The sequence below is a fragment of the Erinaceus europaeus genome, chromosome 3 (genome assembly GCF_950295315.1).
Source record: "Erinaceus europaeus chromosome 3, mEriEur2.1, whole genome shotgun sequence".
In the NCBI taxonomy this organism is placed as follows: Eukaryota; Metazoa; Chordata; class Mammalia; order Eulipotyphla; family Erinaceidae; genus Erinaceus; species Erinaceus europaeus.
The window spans coordinates 52656338-52676331 of record NC_080164.1 but is presented as its reverse complement, the minus strand read 5'-3'; the positions used below and the strand labels follow the sequence as shown (position 1 = coordinate 52676331).

Here is a 19994-nt window from a genome sequence, read left to right as displayed (position 1 = left end):
ACCCAGAAGCCACATGTCACACTATAGCTCTGCCCAGACGATTCTAATAATAGCCCAGTGGTATCCTGTGGTTGGAAGAGACTGTTAGAGGTCACTGAGTCTGTCCCCTGCTTGTAGAAGGGATTAAGTATTCTCTTTATGTGAAAACCAAGGCTAGGAGTAATTTAAATTACTAGATTCAAGTTGCTTCTCCACCTCCACCTCCTTCTTCTTCTTCTAGCGTTTGCCAACCTTCACCTCCTAAATCAGCAAAACAGTTGGAACTCTGTGCCTGGAGTCCATGGCACCGAAAATCTCATGAGTCAGCATATGGAAAATCACATTCATACAGCAGCTCTTTACAAAGGAAACAACTGTCCACCCCTCTTCTCCAGCTGTAAAACATCTGGTTGGAGTGGAGGAGGTTGTCTTGAGGGGAAATGAAATGGACTCACTCTACTGTCCCCTCTGCCAGGGGGCATCTGGAAAAGGAATGGGGCAGCCAGGAAGGATTTGGGTGTTAGCTGTTTTTGTACTACTCATGCCACTTTTTTCTTTCATCTCTGTTCCTTTCCTCCCACCCCCCTCATGCAGTTGCCCGTTCTTCATCAGGATGTGACTCCAGCAGCAGTGGAATCCACTGAGTGTGCTAAGAGTGATTAAGCTCTTGTGAGAGATTAAATGAATTACATTTGTATACTCTATCTAGCCACAAACAGAAGAACTGCTGGAAAGTCTCTGACTAGCTTTACACATGAAAAACAGAATTACTTAAGTTAGTTCCAGGGCTTTGTATAATAAGGATATAATGTACAAACAATTCCTTTGAGAGAAAGCAGCTTCTTATTAGCACTGAGAAGCACTGAGCACTGAGAAGATTGCTGATGGTGGGTAGAACTTGAAGGAGGGTACAAGTCTGCTATCAGTGATCCAGGAAGCAATACAAGGGGAAAGGGCACTTCTCTAGATAAGGATAAGGTACTCTCTTCCAGTGCAGAATTGATGGGGACACTGGAGCTTGATCACTGAGTAAAGTAATACTCTAAGGCCATATTTAGGGTGATCAAAATGAATGCAGAAAAAAATCCATAGTGAACAATACATAAAAACCTTAAATAATAACCAGACAGGGCCAAGCCAAGTCTGAGAAAGAAAGAAAAATGTGTACCCTTGATCTCTGTGAAAGCAAACTCGTTACTTATATTCTCTAAATCTATTTCTTAGGTTATGGTATTTTCAACGGAGAAAATCATGTTAGACAATTTCTTTTGACTACATGACAATCTTAAGTAATTTTTAATTTAAGCAGAATTAGAATTAAGTAAATTTTATTTGGGTAGAAATAAAATATTTAAACTTAAAATAGCACTGAGTCTTAATTAACTCACCTTTTAATTCATCCAATATTCTCAACCATTTAGTATTCTTGAAAAAATTAATCATTATGAGAAATGCCTATGAGGATTGATAGTATTTTTTTTTTTTTTGGCCTTGGGTTCTATCATGGCCACCTTCAAGGCTCTTGTTTATAAGGAAACCACACCAATTGTTTCCAGTTGGAAGTAGGATATGCCAGTCATATATGGTGGGGTACTTGCTGTTTGCTCCTGCCTCAGTCTACAAAAGCACTTCTCTGGAGTCTCCTGTAGGAGTGAAGATACACACAGTACTATCTCACCTTGTTTCAAACTTTTCTTGGGAGACTACTGGAAAGTGGGATGCCATTATCCCACTCTTACTGACTGGCATGCAGGAGTCTCTGGCTATTGCAAGAGGATCACCTTAGATCAAAGTTCAAGGCCACATTCACATACTTGATACAGAAGTTATGGCTGTGGATTCTATATACCGAGCAACTTTAAGAAACACTATTTGGGGGTTAAGCAGTGGAATTCCTTGTTGAGAGCACATATTAATATGCACAAAAGTACAGGTTCAAATCCCCAGTCCTCATCTTCAGGGGTGTGGGAAGAAACTTCATAAGTGGTAAAGCAGGGTTGTAAGTATTTCTCTTTCCCTCCCTCTTTCTGCCTTTCTATTCCTCTCCATTTCTCTTTACTTTTATTCAATAAATAAATAAAATATAAAATAGATTATAAAATTTGTTTTTTCATTACCATTTGGTAGTTTTTGGTTAGGAAAAACTTTCTGAAATAATATTTTTTTATTTTTAAAATTTAGATATTATGGGCGACCAGACATTGGCACATCTGGTTGAGTGCACACACTAACATGCACAAGGACCCAGGTTTGAATCCCCAGCTCCCTACCTATAGGGAGGGAGACTTCACAAGTGTTGAAGCAGGTCTGCAGGTGTCTGCCTTTTCTCCCCCTTCTCTCTCAATTTCTCTCTGTCCTAAAAAAAACAAAATAAAAGGAAAAAGGGGGGAAAGTGGCCACTGGGAACTGTAAATTTGTTGTGCTGGCACTGAGTCCCACCAATAACTCTGATGGCAATTAAAAAATGATAATAAAATAATATATATATTGCAGGATTGGACATGTCACAGTAGATTAAACATTGCACCCTCAATAATTTTTATCTTTGCCATCACATGTGCCATAGTGACACCCTAGCTCTCCATTCTCCACTTCTTTTTCATATATATATATATATTCATCTAGTTTAGCATTCAAAAAGATATAAAAAGGTAATCTTTAAGATGCCTTTCTTTCTAGTTTCACATTCCCATCCCCCCCCACAAACAAAAAGGCAATAATGTGTGGTTGTTTCCTGGCCATTTGGGGCTTATTTAAAAATAGTATTAAAGTGGGGTTTCTGAGTTAGGCCAGCACCCATTCAGTTTTCTCTGTATATGTCTATCTAGCTGGTACAGAATGCTGAGCAAAGATGTTATAGTTTGGGTGTGGCTGCCACTGGAAACGAGAGCCAGGCTGTGTTTGGGTGGTGCTGGAGCCCACAGGCAAAGCATCTCTTGCAGACTGACCTAGTGTTTAGAGTTAGTGCTACTGGCTACAACAGCATCAAGCCAACAGGGATGGGACTCAGCAATCAGCAGAGCTGAGGTTTTCCTCCTGTAACATCTTTAGTTTAAGAATAATCCTCAAAGGAAAAGGTATCAATATTTCTAGAAACATACGATAAAGGGTGTCATCTGTCTCACATTTAACCTCAAGCAAACTCCTGCTTACTCTGGATTGCACACATTATCTCAGTGACATTCCAAGCCACAAACACAATTCTGCTCTTGTGGTTACCAGGCACCTTCAAGATAGCAGTTGCTCCAAAGACAACTTGTTTCCTTGCTGTCTTAGTTATGGCTGAGGAACTCACAGAGAAATGGGAGAGAAGAATGCTCTTTTTTTTTTTTTAGAGACACTTTTTTTTTCATTTATAAAAAGGAAACCATAGGATAAAAAACATTGATAAAACCATAGGATAAGAGGGGTACAATTCCACACAGTTCCCACCATCAGAACTTCGTATCCCATCCCCTCCCCTGATAGCTTTCCTATTCTTTAACCCTCTGGGAGTATGGAGTAGGGCACCAAAGTAAAAACCCTAGGTTGAGGGTGAGGGTGGATATTCGACTTCACGGGGTGCAGGGGGTGGGGAGGATGGGATATAGTCTTTTGGTGGTGGGAATGGTGTTTATGTGCACACCTATTAATTTGTAGTCATATAAAATCACTATTTAATTAATATGAGAGGGGAAAAATTGATTGAATGTCTCAAACATCTTAATGTACAAGCTGAGTCTTTTTAATGCATAGGCTGAGTCTTTGATATGTTGACTCTCTTAAAAGCTTAGGCCAGCTGGGCCCCAGATCACATCAAATCCATGGGGTTTACAGTCAACAATATTCATACACTTATCCCATATTTGGGAGCTACTCTCTTCCCTGATCCAGCTTTCAGGTCCTTTTTCCAGCTATGACATCATCTCCCCAGACACAATAACTAGGATGCACCTGCATATCAGATTTCAGGCTCAGGGGAAAAAAAAACTAGTATTGTCATAAGCCCTTTGGAATATAACTAAAATATGCTTACTAGCTATCTACAGAACAGAGACCCCCCCCCCCAACTCTTCATCTGCACTATTCTAGCCTTTAGGTTCATGATTAGTCAATAACTTGTTTGGCTTTATATGTTAACTCTCTTTTCAGCCACCAGGTTCCAGCTGCTAGTATGATGCCAACCAGATTTCCCTGACAGACAACCCCACCAATGTGTCCTGGAGCTCTTATTCCCCAGAACTCCTCCCCACTAGGGAAAGAGAGAGGCAGGCTGGGAGTATGGATAGACCTGTCAATGCCCATGTTCATCTTCAGCAGGGAAGCAATTACAGAAGCTAGACCTTCCACCTTCTTCATCCCATAATGACCTTGAGATGATACTCCCAGAGGGTTAAAGAATAAGAAAGCTATCAAGGGAAGGAATGGAATGTGGAGTTCTGGTGGTGGGAATTATGTAGAGTTATACCCCTCTAATCCTATGGTTTTGTCAATGTCTCCTTTTTATAAATAAAAAAAATTTTAAAGTTAAAAAAAAAAAAGCTTAGGCCAGGGAGAACAGAAACAACCAGTAACACAGCTATATACAAATAATGTCAAAGAAGAATGCTCTTATGAGCAAAGGTTTCATGAGGGCTCAGAGCTGTAGGGGAGGGTAAGAGAAGATACTGGATCCCAATACAAACAGGAAAGAAATGTGGCCAAACCCACCTGTCACACTAGCTTTATATGGCAATGGCAGCTTCTCCTTACACCATAGTTGTCTACATCCCTACTCATCACTCTATTCTATAAAGTTGTTTCCCATTGAGTCACCTTTTTTCTTGGGCTTGCTAGCAAACATTCAGCTTCTTTTGACTTTCAGCCAGAGGCCCCTCCCAGATTTCCCCATTCACAGGGCTCTGGAAACTTCACTGAACACTAGTGTGGTGTGTAAACTCCTAGGGACAATAGCACATCATGAGCAAAGTGGGCAAAGAAAGTACACCAGAGAGCTGAGGAGATAGCATAATAGTTATGCAAAAAGACTTAATGGCCAGAGACACCAGAGGTCCCAGGTTCAAGCTCCAAATACCACCATAAGCCAGAACTGAGCAGTGCTTATATATATATATATGAGAGAGAGAGAGAGAGAGAGAGAGAGAGAGAGAGAGAGAGAGAGAGAGAGAGAGATTGGGTCCATTACTTTCCCTGGGCCCTGGCTGTAATTTGACAATAGGAGGATATGGGAATGATAGTTTAAAAAAAAAAACCCTATCTTGTGACTCCACCCTAGCACTGTATGTCATTCTTTACTTCAACTAGAGCAGACACAGTTTTTGGTTCAGTTCAACTATCATTAGTTCATGTGTTTAGGAAAGTGGTGATTATTGCTGGTGCAAATTTAAGACTAAGGATTCTGGGTTGGGAAGGAGGGGCAGAGGATGGGAACCAGTGTTCAGAAAACAGGAAATGTCTAGAGAACTCCAGAAAGGTAGTTTGTGTAATCATGGCAAGGATCAAATGCTGAAAGAAAAAGAAGCTGAAGGTTGGGTTCAGGAGAGAGGTTACTAAGTGAAGCAAGACCCTAGGCCATTTCCCTATTTTACTCAAACCCATAGAAGTTTTTCCCTTCCTTCATTGATGCTAAGCATAGTTGTACCTACTTTACTGATGAGCAATCAAACATCAGTGAGAATTATGTATATCTCTGCATGTTTTCCTGTCTCCTTTTTTTTGAGAAGAAATGCAAGTTTAAAAAATATTTATTATTTCATTTGATAGGGCAGAGAAAAATTGAGAGGGGGAGAGGAGATAGAGAAGGAAAGATAAAGACAAAGACACATTGGCAATACTGTTTCACTACTTATGAACCTCCCCCTCCTCACCGACAGGTGGGGACTGGGGGGCTTGAACCTGGGTCCTTGAGCATAGTAATGTGTATACTCAACCATGTCCACCATTATCTGGCCCCAGGAAATTCAAGGTTTTTAAAAATCTAAATAAATGTGTCTCTAGAAAACTGACTTTAGTACAAATAGTTCATTTCCAAAAATATTATATAGTGACTCTTATGTCTATGTCCAAAGAATAGTTCATATGACAGAATTTCAAAATGATCACCACATGTTTTTATACTCTGTGGACTTAACCTGGTGTGCTATCACCTGGCCCATCACATATATTTTCATTTGGTGGTAATGAGTATGGCAAAGACTAGATCGCTGTTTCATAAAGTTTAGAAAAGGAAGAAGAAGGAGAAGGAGAAGAGAGAGAAGAAGACGAGTGGGGGAGCGTGACTTTGCTTTATTGACTTTGCTTGACTTGGCATTTGCTGTACTTTTATTACAGTTCTCTACAAATTTTGAGGCAACATTGATGAAATGTTCCTTTGTACTCTCACTGCTGTCTAGAAACATTTGCTTTCATCTTACAGATTAAAAAGAGCTCAAACTTCTATATTTTAATAACTATGACCTAGATATCAGTAAACAGCCCACACTTCACTCAGACAGCTTCTGGTTCCGCCTATCTAAATATATGTCATGAAATTTTGATTAGCTCAGGGAAGGGGAGTGTAGACCTCTTACATTCCACTGCCAACAAACTTGCTATGAAAGAAGACTTCTTCCAGGTCCACCCTATAAACACAAACCACCTGGGGAGGGGGGAGACCAAGAAATATTGTTTTTCACAGCTAAATTGAATAAGTTTTCACATCCTTTCTTTGCATGTGATCTGTTAGATACCTTCCATTTCTCACCCCCAGCTGCCCAAGACATCCATTGGAGTACTGCAACTTCCTTGGTTGCTTCAGCATGCCTCTCTCCTGAATCATTTCCATCTGCATAAAAAAAATAGACATGACTTTTTGATTTAACCATTTTGCTGGTGTATCCTGTAGTTTGTGTCCTGGCTATTGCTGTTCAGTTTTTGTGTGTTGTACTGGTTCACAGACAAGTAAAGCCATTCATCTTGTGGTCTGATTCTGGAGTGGCTAGAGCTGTTGTTCTGTGATACCACTGCCACTGCCTCTGGAAGATGGCATGATATGTCTCTTGTGTTCAAATTGGAGTGGGGGGGGATATTATTTCTTTCTTTAATTTTTTTATTATCTTTATTGGGTAGATCAGACAGACCAAAATCGAGAGGGAAGGGGGAGATAGAGAGGGAGACAGAGAGAGAGACACCTGCATTCCTGTTTCACCACTTACGAAGTTTTCCCCCTGCAGGGGGCTCGAACCTGGGTCCTTGTGTACTGTAACGTGTACTCAACCAGGTATGCCACCACTTGGCCCCCTAAAATAGACTTTCTGGCTTCTTCCAACATGAGGATCCCAAATCTCTTCTGCTATACTCTTACCTTTTGGCTCCAGATTATTAAACAATTTTTTCTGTCTTGTATTTTAAGGCTTTTCAGCCACCAAGTTGCAGATGTTACTATAATGCGAACCTGCCTTCCCTGGACAGACGACCTCACCAGTGTGTTCTGGAACCCCACTTCCCCAGAGTCCTATCCCTCTAGGGAAAGATATAAACAGGCTGGGGGTGTGGATCAACTTGTCAATGCCCATCACCAGAGGAGAAACAATTACAGAAGCCAGACCTCCTACCTTCAGCACCCCATAAAGATCTTTGGTCCATACTCTCAGAGGTATAAAGAATAGAGAAACGTCCAATGGAGGGGATGGGATATGGAACTGTGGTGGTGGGAATTATACCTCTCTTATCCCACAGTCTTGTCAATTAGTGATTATTAAATCACTAATTTAAAAAAAAAAGAAAAATTTTAAAAAACACGAAAAAATTTCCTTCTCTCACACTTTATAGCTATAATCTTATTTTTCTGTTCACCATCAGACCTAAAGAATGGCTTCTTTGCCCACTGTTGAAGTTTCTCCTTCATCTTATCAATGACTGCCTAAATCATGGTCAAGCTTTTGTCCTAATCAAAAAGCCTAACTATCCCTTCCTTGTGAACCCTGAATTGACTTCTGGGTCAGTCTCTCATAGTTTTATTCCCCCTCCAAGAGCCACATCTGCTTAGTTTACACAATCTGACATTTACTGCTGGGACATCTCGGAGTTTGATCTCAGCCTCAGCCCTCCTTGGTTGTCAGGATTTGAAGTACCCTCCTTCTATTTTTTTTTTCTGCTTCCAGGTATTGCTAGGGCTCAATGCCTGCACCACAAATCCACTGCTCCTCAACCCACAATGACCCTGGGTCCATGCTCCCAGAGGGATAGAGAATGGGAAAGCTATCAGGGGAGGGGATGGGATATGGAGATTGGGTGGTGGGAATTGTGTGGAGTTGTACCCCTCCTACCCTATGGTTTTGTTAATTTATCCTTTCTTAAATAAAAAATAAGTTAAAAAAAAAAAACCCACTGCTCCTGGAGGCTATTTTTTTCCCCTTTTGTTACCCTTGTTGTTTTACTGTTGTTGTGGTTATTATTATTATTGCTATTGATGACATTGTTGCTGGATAGGACAGAGAGAAATGGAGAGAGGAGGGGAAGACAGAGAGGGGGAGAGAAAGACAGACACCTGCAGGCCTGCTTCACTGCTTGTGAAGTGACCTCTCTGTAGGTGGGGAGCCAGGGGCTCGAACTGGTATCCTAAAACCATGCCTTGCGCTTTGCGCCAAGTGTGCTTAACCCGCTGCGCTACTGCCTGGTGTCCTTCCTTCTGTTCTTCTGACTCCCAACTTTCTCTCACCAATCTAGATTTTACCAGCCTAAGAATATCTGCTTGTATGGTGTTTGTTTTTGTCTTTTCCCTAATTTAGTGTCTCATGGATGTCCCATTATAGCCAAATCAAAAACAAAGGATTTCTGAGCATTTGAGAATAGCAGTTTATCCTTACTGCCTTTATCTTGAGTGATGGTACTTGATATTAAGTCTATGCATGTATGAAATGTGATTTGAGTGATGTGTGTGAGTAGTAGTAGTAGTAGTAGTAGTAGTAGTAGTAGTAGTAGTAGTGACCTATAGATTGCCTAGATACCCACCAATGTATATTGTACCTGAAGGAATGCTCTAGTCCTTCTCTCTGGGATGATTTCTATCTGCCATTTTCTACCAGTTCTATATTTTGCATCGTGAACCCTTTATACCTCATCATCAACGAAAGTACACATCCACACATTTTCTGGAATGGTGGGAAATGTTCTATAAACTATAATGATTGCCTTGCTGGGAACCCGGGGTTAGATAATGCCCTTCCAGGTTGAGGTAGAGAGAAAATATTCTCTGATGGTAAGAGATGTTCTTATTGACATTCATTCCCAGAAAGAACTAGTTTGGGACTTTAGATGTGATAAGAGGAACCAAAATCCCTCTCTATGTTCAATGCCTGGAGATAGTAATGATATTAGTAGCAGGCAGGTCCATAAACATAAAACTTTTGAAAACTTCTTTTGTTGTTGAAGTCAACTTACTCTCTAGTCCAGCTTTCCTCTTGACTAGTCCTTAAGTCCTAATTGTCAACAATGAAGCCTCCCCTTGAGGGAAATTATCTGAAACGAGAGCACAGGAGGATCTCTAAACAGGAGGTTCTCTGGTCCTCCATTATACAGCACACTGAAATTACTGGGGGAAGTTTTAAAACAATTCAGATGACTGACCTATGTCAAGGATTCTGATTTATTTTAGCTTGTAGGTGACCTGGTCCTTGATCACTTTTAAAGCTTCCAGACAATCAGAAGAGAAAACACAAGTAGAACCCGAACTGGAATTGGCATGTTGCACCAAAGTAAAACTCTGGGGTGGGGGTGTGGGGGGGGGGGAGAATACAGTTCTAAAAAGGATGACAGAGGACCTAGTGGGGATTGTATTGTTATATGGAAAACCGAGGAATGTTATGCATGTACAAACTATTGTATTTACTGTTGAATGTAAAACATATATATAGAAATTTTTTTAAAAAAGAAATATATAATTTCCAATATAGAAATTTTTTTTTAAAAAGCTTCCAGACAACTCTAATGTACAGCCGAAATTGAATGTCCTGCCATAGGCCACACCAACACTAGCTTCACAAGTGTCTTCTTCAGCACAGCTAATTACCAGCAGTGGGATTTCAGTGCCAGAGAGTCCTGGGATTGCACCTGTCATAGTATTGTGCTGTGATGTTTGCTGTGATGTTCAATGGAAGGTCTTTCCTTTATAACCATGAGTCCTTAGAGGACTGGAACTGTATCATTGCATCTGTCTTGCCACATATACCATAGCACTTAATAAAATGTCAGCTTGTTTGAATGGATTAATGTCCAAAGAAAGGTGAATTAAGTGTTGCCAGTTCTCTGCATGCCTTTACATTCACTTTCTTTTTTTCTTTCTTTCTTCCAGAGCCCTGCTCAGCTCTGGCTGGGGATTAAACCTGGGACCTTTGGTGCCTCAGTCATGAAAGTCTTTTTTTCATAACCACTGTGCTACCTCCCCAACTCCTCTCACATTCACTTTTTGAGACTCTGAACCATCATCTGTACTCTTCTTCTTCTTCTTCTTCTTCTTCTTCTTCTTCTTCTTCTTCTTCTTCTTCTTCTTCTTCTTCTTCTTCTTCTTCTTCTTCTTCTTCTTCTTCTTCTTCTTCTTCTAGCGTTTGCCCTTCTTCCATAGCCAGTCAACAGCGTCAGGTTGAAAGCTGTCAGGAGCTGCTTGTTGCTGGCTTTGAAAGTGACTGGGATCCATGTGGATTCAGTCGGCTAGGAAGGATCGTCAGTTTCCCCAATGAATGGGTACTCACGGGATGCACCACGAGAAGGTCGATCCAATGCAACCCACTGAGTGTGCATATTGCATCACAAAATAGTCTAAGCTCCAGCCTTCGAGGTTCCCATGAAGGGCTCGCTGAGTGGGTTTGTTCTCCTCCGTGCTTCTATTGTTCTTCTGCTGCCTCCTTTAACAGGGTGGGGAACTTCACCACAATAGATGGTTCCCTATTTGCCATGGTTGGGAAATGTCACCACAAAATATTTCATCCAGTCATTCCAAGCCTGCTTTCCCACTGACCCAGGACTGTGGCATTCTGAACTCTGGAAGGTTTAGAACCAGTGGGTGGTTCTGAGAAAGCTCCTGGAGGCCTTAGAAGCAAGTTTCCAAGAGATATGGTTCCTCTTTGAGATGTGTCACTAATTTGTCTTTTTCACTTGTCATTCTCTGAGTATCAGGATGACATCACTAACTCAGGACTCCAGGTGTGGTGGCTGGTGGTGCAGCATTGTTCTGTAGACCGAATCCTTTAAAATAGGGTGTCTTAAGTCAAGGCTGGAAAATAGGTCTTAGGCAGGGTGATGCTTAACACCCTGAAATTATATGTATACTACTACAATGATAAGCTTTAACCACTTTTCTCCAAAGAAAGACCTTTCCTTAATTTTCCATCAGATTCTTACAGTTCATTAAAATGAAAAAAAAAAAACATTGATCTATCCACCTCTATATCCTCCATAGTTTTAACTTCCCCTGTTTTCAGAAAGTCTTCTCAAAAAGGTGATTTCTAACAGCATTCTGGCAGAAGAATCTGAAATGAGTGTCTCTGGGTTAGACCAGCGTCCATGAACATAGAAGAGTGTATAGTCGTATGTGATAATTTAAGTCACCTGCATTTCCTTATTTTCATGTGGGTGGTGTCTCAAGGCATTTAGAATGGCACATTTGGCATACCAATTTAGACTCTTCTACAATATATTATCTTATGAAACCAGGTTGTGCCAATGCCCTGGTGATAGTTATTTACTTTCATACCAAGAAAATTGGGAAAGCACCAAAATCTGCACGTGATATGTGTTGAGTCTGACTTCTAGTAGTTCATGCTGTGAGACTAGTAGTAGTAGTAGTAGTAGTAGTAGTAGTAGTAGTAGTAGTAGTAGTAGTAATATAGTAGAAATAGCAGTAGTAGTAATAGTTCTTCTTCTTTTTCTTCTTCTCCTTCTCTTCCTCCTCCTTTCTCTTTCTCATCTTCCTTCCTCTTTTTTTTTAATTACAGTCTATATTTACCAAGTGCTATGCTATAATACATGGGACCCCCCACAACATCCCCCATGCTGTCCATGGTGCTCCCAGAGGTCAAATCTAGGGCCTCAAGCATAATAAGGCAGATGCTTTGCCCACTGAGCTATCTCCTGGTCCCAAGACTTAAAAGGTCTTAAGAAGCCATCTAAATGAAAAGATATGTCAGCAGGGCCTATGATGTATTTTGTGTTTAATGTATCCTTAACAAGATTATATTTCCTTGTTGAGGAACAAATAATTGTTATAAAGTGCTAAAGTCACAATCACAGAAGCAAAGCTAAATTTTAAAAATAAAGCATTTTTATTGACAAATACGTTATGGATTATTTGGCTTTCTGAGAACTTAGAAAGCAGAGGAGCGTATTAATGGTCACTCTGTCTATCTTGGACATTGATGGGGTGTGTGGGGTGGTGGGTAGGGGCAGTAGAGAGAGATATCTGTAGTCCTCACATCTGAAAGGGTATGTATCCCATTTCTCCTGAGTCAATCTCTGTGGGCAGGTCCTAGTCTTTTTTAACTCTGTTAAGTTTTTCTTAACTCTGATGTTTATTCACTACTACCTCTTGCCTTCAGTACTCCCACTTCCTTCCTGCCCACCTGGTACACTTCATGTAAGTCCCAAGACCATCCCTCTCTCCAGAGTGAGCTTTGTATATTTCTACCAAGGACATGCCCCTCCACACTCCTTGGGTTGTGGTTGTGAGGGAAGGGAGATGCAGTAACTGGTCAAGCCAGAACCCTCAATGCAGACGCAGCCCCCTTCTTCTCCCCAGCAGTGGAGAAGGTGACGAGTAAAATTTATGAAGCTGGAAAGTCAGTCGAGGGCTCTTAATAAGACAGACTGGGAGAGAAACAGGCATGACCACACCCAGGACTGAGTAACACCCACATCATGGCAGGGTGGCCTGGAAACATAAAATCAAACCTGCTCTCTCTGCTCTCTAACAAACTTGGAACTTGATTTCACAGTGGTCCCAGTAAGAGCAGGAATATGAGAACGCTCTCACAACTTTTTCCCAGTACCAGAAATCTCTAATGGAAGGAAGAGTCCATAAGGCAGAGAAGCAGGGCCAACACTCACCCATCCACAGGACTCCCTGCTGCTCACAGTGACTTCTAGATTGGCAGTGAGCCTCTTAGAGATGGGATGCCAGCCACTGCCTTCCTTAAGCCCAGACCACAAGCATGTGAGGAACTAGTTTCTGAGGAACAGAGGAAAGGAAATGAGGTGACTTATGGCTGATGGGTAAAGAGGAATGGGGGACAGTCTGGGGAAGATGGTTATCTTTGGATTTCCATCCTTCTATGGAGCAAGACTTGTGGCTACACAGTCTTGCAGCCCCTTCACAAAAGCCAGTCTCCCCCCACTCCCAGCCCATACACACTCCAGTTCATCGGCAAGGTCCTTACCCCATGGCCCAGGCTGCCACTGAATCTGCCATATAAGCACCGCACATTAACCGATTGTGCCACTGGAGCTCCAGTGCTGCCACTGCATCTGAGTCCTTTCTTCCTTCAGTGACTCCTATCCTATATAACAGCATACTAAGGTGAGGTGGTAGGGATTCCAGTGGAGGTACCTCACCTGAAGAACCATGTCTGCCTGACTTTCAGGTAAGAATGATCTACTTAGAAGACACAGAATACACAGGATTTCCTCTGTGAAGACGCCAAATCACCCACAACACGTGTACACACACACACACACACACACACACACACACACACACACACACACACACACACACACAATCTGTATTGTCTCATCCATCCATTGACCTTAGTCCAGTCCTGGGTCAAATCAGTTGGCCAGGCTTTGAAGCCTATTATAAAGTCAAACACTCAGACTCATGAATTTTTTGCTTGAGTTAAGTCATTGCTGGAAGCCTGACAAAAATCACAAGTCACAGGAAAAGTGGTGAGGCCTGGAGAAAGAAAGTGAAGCACCTCTGGGCCTTGAAACCTGCCTGACAGCAGTGGGCCACTCCCTTGCTCAAGAGTCTCCCTCCACACCTGCACAGAGTGTGACCTGCTGCTTGGGGAATGCAGGTGCCTCCCTCCACAGGAGAACAGCTGTTCCACCTCTGGGGAGAAGAGGTCGCTCCCATGTCCCTCTCTCCTGCCTTCTTCCTCATTCCCAAAGTTGTGCCAATTCTCACTCCGAGTGATGCCAGGTGTGGTCTTCACTGAAGTTCATCCTCCACTAGTGGGTGTTTCTCCACCATAAGCCAGGAATGTACTTCCTGCTCTCAGCTTGGGTAGATCCTCAGGTAGCACACACTTCCTTCTCTCCCTCTAAATCTTTCCACTGATACTTTTCCTTACAGGCAAAGTCAGGCCTCAAGGAAGTCCGAGGAAATCTCAGCAAAAAAGTATAGTTTCTCAGCAAAAAAGTATAGGTTGCATTTTCCTCCACTCAGGAAAAGTAACAAATTTGGAATCACTCTTGGTTTATAAATAATGTTCCCCTCTAAGAGAAATCAAGAATCCTTGGAAAATATGGAAAACAGTCTGGAACAATGAAAGGAGGCCAGATTATCTTGTGCTAGAGATTCAGGAAGGAATTCTAGGAATGATTCAGAGAATATAGAGATATAACAAAAAGATATAGAAGTCAGCTTTAGTAAGCTCCCACTTAACATGGCTAGAGCACCAAAAATAAAGATAACATTGGATTAAAATGCTCTTAGTAGGATAATAATGTTTGTATCAATACTGATATAAATAAAATAACAGATAAATTAAATGGTGAAAAACAGTATTTACATAATATGAAAGTACTTCCCAATACAATACTTACAATTTCAAAAGGAAAATAATAAACTATAAAAACAAACTGGCATATATCACCTAAATCAAATCATTAAGGTTTCCATTACACATTAAGTGTAATGGAAAAAATTGAATGTGTGTACCATCTGAAAAAATGCAATTACCAAGTGAAGGTGTCATGATATGACAAAGAGGCAGAAGGGGCATCTATTTGTATGGAATCATGAACCAAAATGAGTAGATGTTATCTTGAAAACTGTCAAGGTTATGATGATTAAGTTGGAAGGACTGTCCCAGAATAGAGACTAAAGAGGTATTATTCTGACTCGAATTTTCACTATAAAGAACATATTTGAGGGGGCTGGGTGGTGGCGTACTGGGTTAAGCGCATGTTACCATGGGCAAGGATCTGGACTGAAGCCCCTGTTTCAGGGAGAATGCTTCATGAATGGTGAAATACATCTACAAGTAGCTCTCTCTATTTCTCTCTCTCTCTCTCTCTCTATCTATTTATCTATCTCCCTTTCCCTTCTCACTTTCTCTCTGCCCTATCTAGTAGAAAGGGGGGGGGGATGCTTTGGGAGCAGTGGATTCACAGTGCTGCCACCAAGTCCCAGTAATAACCCTTGTGGCAGAAAAAAAAAAAAAAAGAAGATATTTGAGAGCCTGGCCCCCACCACATTGGAGGAAGCTTTGGTGGTAGTGTGTTCTCTTTTACTCTTCCTCTCTGCCTCTCTCTAAAAACAAGCAAAACAAAACATATTTGAGATAGTCAGCAAAACTCAAATGTAGTACAAGAATTAAAAGCAATAATTAGTTTTAATATACCAATTTAAATGATTCTTGTGATGTGAAAGAAAATCTTTGTAGATATTGTAATGGGGCATAGTGTTATGAATGTATTCTGTTATCTCTGAGTGCCAAAGGGGATATTGTTCATGCTATTTTTGCAACGATTGGGTTTTCAGAAAAACCATGAAGTGTATTTCTATATTTCTCTGTGCAAAAATGTGTCATTATTTTTCTGACAGCCCAATATTTTGTGATTTTTAATTTTTAAAAAATATTTATTTATTCTCTTTTGCCGCCCTTGGTTTATTGTTGTAGTTATTATTGTTGTCGTTGGATAGGACAGAGAGAAATGGAGAGAGGAGGGGAAGACAGAGAGGGGGAGAGAAAGATAGATACCTGCAAACCTGCTTCACTGCCTGTGAAGTGACTCCCCTGCAGGTGAGGAGCTGGGGATCGAACCAGGATTCTTATGCTGGATCTTGTGCTTTGAGCCAGCTGCACTTAACCCATTGTGCTATCTCCCAACTCCCTATTTTGTGATTTTTTTAGATTATTTCAAAAGCTAAAAATCCATGATGAAATTGTGGATAAGGAGACTTTTTTAAAAAGCATTTTCATTTATTTTATTATTGGATAGAGACAGAGAAATTGAGAGGGAAGGGGTAGATACGGAGGAAGAGAGAAAGAGAGACACCCACAGCACTGCTTCACCACTTGTGAAACTTCCTCCCTGCAGGTGGAGACCAGGGGCTAGAACCTAGGACCTTAAGCATTGTAATGTGTGTGCTTAACCAGGTGCATAACCACCTGATACCTAGGAGAACTTTTTTTCTCAGAAGTTTATATATAAAGCAGTTGGGAACTGTATTTGAGTAGAAACTCATTGTCTACTAAAAAATAACGCCCAATTATATAGCTTGAAACTTTATTGGAATTGAGAATAATTCTACTAGGTTGTATCTATTTTACTTACAAATATAATTATTGTATTAAATATTGTATTTACTACTGTATTTCCAGTACAGCACTTAGCATTAAAATACATTTGCTAAATAAATTAATAATACGTGTCATATAATTACCCCTCAATTAGCAGCACTTTTAACTATTACTTTACTAGCAAGAACGTAAGTCAACCATCACAACAAATTGATAGTGTTTACAGTCAACAATATTTATATACCTTCCCATATTTGGGAGCTACTCTCTTCCCTGATCTAGCTTTCTGGTCCTTTTTCCACCCATGATATCATCTCCCCAGAGACAGTAACTTGGATTCAGCTGCATATCATATTTCAGGCTCAGGGGAAAAAAAACTAGCCCTTTGGAATATAACTAAAATATGACTACTAGCTATCTACAAAACGGAGACACCCCCCCCCCCCCCACTCTTCATCTGCACTACTCCAGCCTTTAGGTTCATGATTAGTCAACAACTTGTTTGGATTTATATGTTAACTCTTTTTTCAGCCACCAGGTTACAGATGCTAGCATGATGCCAAGCAGACTTCCCTGGATAGACAATCCCACCAATGTGTCCTGGAGCTCCAATTCCCCAGACTCCCGCCCCACTAGGGAAAGAGAGAGACATGCTGGGAATATGGATCGACCTGTCAGTGCCCATGTTTATCAGGGAAGCAATTACAGAAGCTAGAGCTCCACCGTCTGCATTCTACAATGACCTTGGGTGCATACTCCCAGAGCATTAAAGAATAGGAGAGCTATCAGGGGAGGGGATGGGATGTGGGGTTCTGGTGGTGGGAATTGTGTGGAGTTGTACCCCTTACTCCTATGGTTTTATCAGTGTTTCTTTTTATAAATAAAAAAAAGAAAAAGAAAAAAGAAGGAAAAGGAAAAAAATTAAAAAAGAATGTAAATCAACAAAGTGAGGTTACCAAAATGATGGTCTTGGGATTGTGTAAGGTAGATAACTCAAATCTGCACTACTATGGTCTGGCCAAATATAAAACATCAAGTTCAGTTCTGACTCCATCATTTTAATGCACAGTAGATATAATTTCTTTCAAAACTGAAGAACATAAAACTTGATATACAATGTTTTAAAGAAAAGTTCAACTTTCTCATTAAACTAAGCGTGAAAGTCGGAAGTTGGTGGCACCAATTCTGCACCATCAGCTCAAAAACAATTTTATTATTGAGCTCCCTTCAAGATGATAAAAGACTACCACCCAACTCAAAGGAGTAAAGATAAGAAATGATAAAGAGGGGTCAGGCAGTAGCGTAGTGCGTTAAGCGCACGTGGTGCAAGGACCAGTATGAGGAACCTCGTTCAAGCCCTGGCTCCCCACCTGCAGGAAGCGGGTCACTTCACAAACAGTGAAGCGGGTCTGCAGGTGTCTCTCTTTCTCTCCCCCTCTCTGTCTTCCCCTCCTCTCTCCATTTCTCTCTGTCCTATCCAACAATGATGACATCATTATCAACAACAACAATAGCTACAACAACAATAAAATAAGGGCAACAAAAGGGAAAATAAATAATTTAAATTTTTAAAAAAGATTTAAAGAAAAGATAAAGAATCTGTGCTTATATATAACATTTATCACTTCAATCAGAAAATCAAATACTTTTCCATAAGTCTCTCCTATTAAGTTTCTGCTTATATGTCATTGGTTAGAACAGGGTCAATGGACATGAAAAGTAGCTTAGTGGTAGGAAGTGACATCTTACTCTGCAGCCAAGGCAGTGTGATAGAATTTGAATCCCTAGCACCACACAGGAGCACCACACCACCTGTGGAAGGAGCTCCAGAGATGATGGAGCAGGGCTGAGCTGTTCTCTCCCACCTCCACCCCCACCATATATATCCAAGCAGAAATGGAATAATACTTGCCCAATATATCCCCAGTTCTAGAGAAGATTGGAAATGTGTATTCAGTTTTACTGTTATTTACATTGAAGTTAGCCAAAGAGAAAAGAAAGCAAATATTTCTAACTACCATAAATGGACTCTGACAAATCAAAATATGCCCAGAGGAACACAATTAGGGTGCTAAGTGATGTGTTTATCAAATCATAATAAGATTGACAGGAGAAATGGAGGATGCTTGGATTGAAACAAAAACAGATGAGGGAGCTTAAGGAGGTGTCATTTGGAAGGAGAACATACTTCCACCACTCTGCTGCAGAGTACAAGAGCAGGACCAATGAGAGGCATAAAGAAGTGTCTCACACTTTAGGCTGGCTCTGCCCATAACTGGAGTTGGCCATACAAGAAGTGGAATCCATTGCAATGGAGTAAACAGCCTTTATCTGGGAATGGCCAGCAGTGGCTACACTATCAATTTCAGGGACATCCTTCATCTCATGGGAGACTGAACTAAAGAACATCTAGGATTTATTCTATTACAGTATTTTTCTGTGACCCAATTAGAAGCCACGCCCTTGAAGAAGTTGACTGATTTCTCACTCACTGTGCCTTGTCACCAGTGTAACATTGTTTTCAATAGTGTCTTGGTGAAAAACAACATTTAGCTTCTGCAGAAGTCAAAGTACTTATTTATCACTTTATTCATGTCATGCTGGGCTTATTCTCCTATTCTTTCTTGCATATAGTTTCAAGGATGTCTTATCTATATTCTTAATATAATACACACCAGACAGTGCATAAACAAATAAAGAACAGTTTCTCAAACTCAATTAATAGAAGTTGATGCAAGGCATAGAGTAGAGCAGAATGTGGCTTTAAAAAAATATATTTATTTATTCCCTTTTGTTGCCCTTATTGTTTTATTGTTATAGTTATTATTGTTGTTGTCACTGATGTTGTTGTTGTTGCATAGGACAGAGAAATGGAGAAAGGAGGAAGAGACAGAGGGGGAGAGAAAGACACCTGCAGACCTGCTTCACTGCCTGTGAAGCTGATAGCTTCACAGTTGATAACTGAAGTTGATAACTTTCCTATTCTTTAACAGCATTAAAGAATAGGAAAGCTATCAAGGGAGGGGATGAGATATGGAGTTCTGGTGGTGGGCATTGTGTGGAGTTGTGCCACTCTTATCCTATGGTTTTGTTATTGTTTCTTTTTTATAAATAAAATTTAAAAAGAAAGGAAGGAAGGATGGAAGGAAGGGAGGGAGGAAGGAAGGAAGGAAGGAAGGAAGGAACGAACGAACGAAGGAAGGAAGGAAATAGGTCTGAGGGTGCCAGGCAGTGGCACAGAAGGTTAACTGTACACGGCACGGCACAAAGCCCAAGGACCAGCGTAAGAAACCCAGTTCGAGTCCCCAGCTCCCCACCTGCACCGAGGTCACTTCACAGGAGGTGAAGCTGAACTGTGGGTGTCTATCTTTCTCTCCCCCTCTCTGTCTTCCCCTCCTCTCTCCATTTCTCTCTGTCCTATCCAACAAAAATAACAACAATACTACTAACAACAATAATGGTAACAGTGATGATAACAAGGGCAACAAAAGGGGAAAAAATAGCCTCCAGGAGCAGTGGATTTGTAGTAAAGGCACT

At 40.9% G+C, this 19994-nt stretch overlaps 2 long non-coding RNA genes across 2 annotated transcripts in view; both read right to left on the bottom strand.

Annotated features, from left to right (window-relative positions):
- Positions 1–19994, bottom strand: part of LOC132537663 (uncharacterized) — a 458600-nt gene that overhangs the window by 179703 nt on the left and 258903 nt on the right. The gene's annotated exons all lie outside the window — the stretch shown is intronic.
- LOC132537660 (uncharacterized) overlaps positions 6440–19994 on the bottom strand; it is a 40207-nt gene continuing 26652 nt past the window's right edge. The window contains exons 2-3 of the long non-coding RNA XR_009549124.1: positions 9379–9456; positions 6440–6595 (exon numbers count right to left, since the gene is read on the bottom strand). This is a non-coding gene — a long non-coding RNA (uncharacterized LOC132537660). The remainder of the gene's footprint in view (positions 6596–9378; positions 9457–19994) is intronic.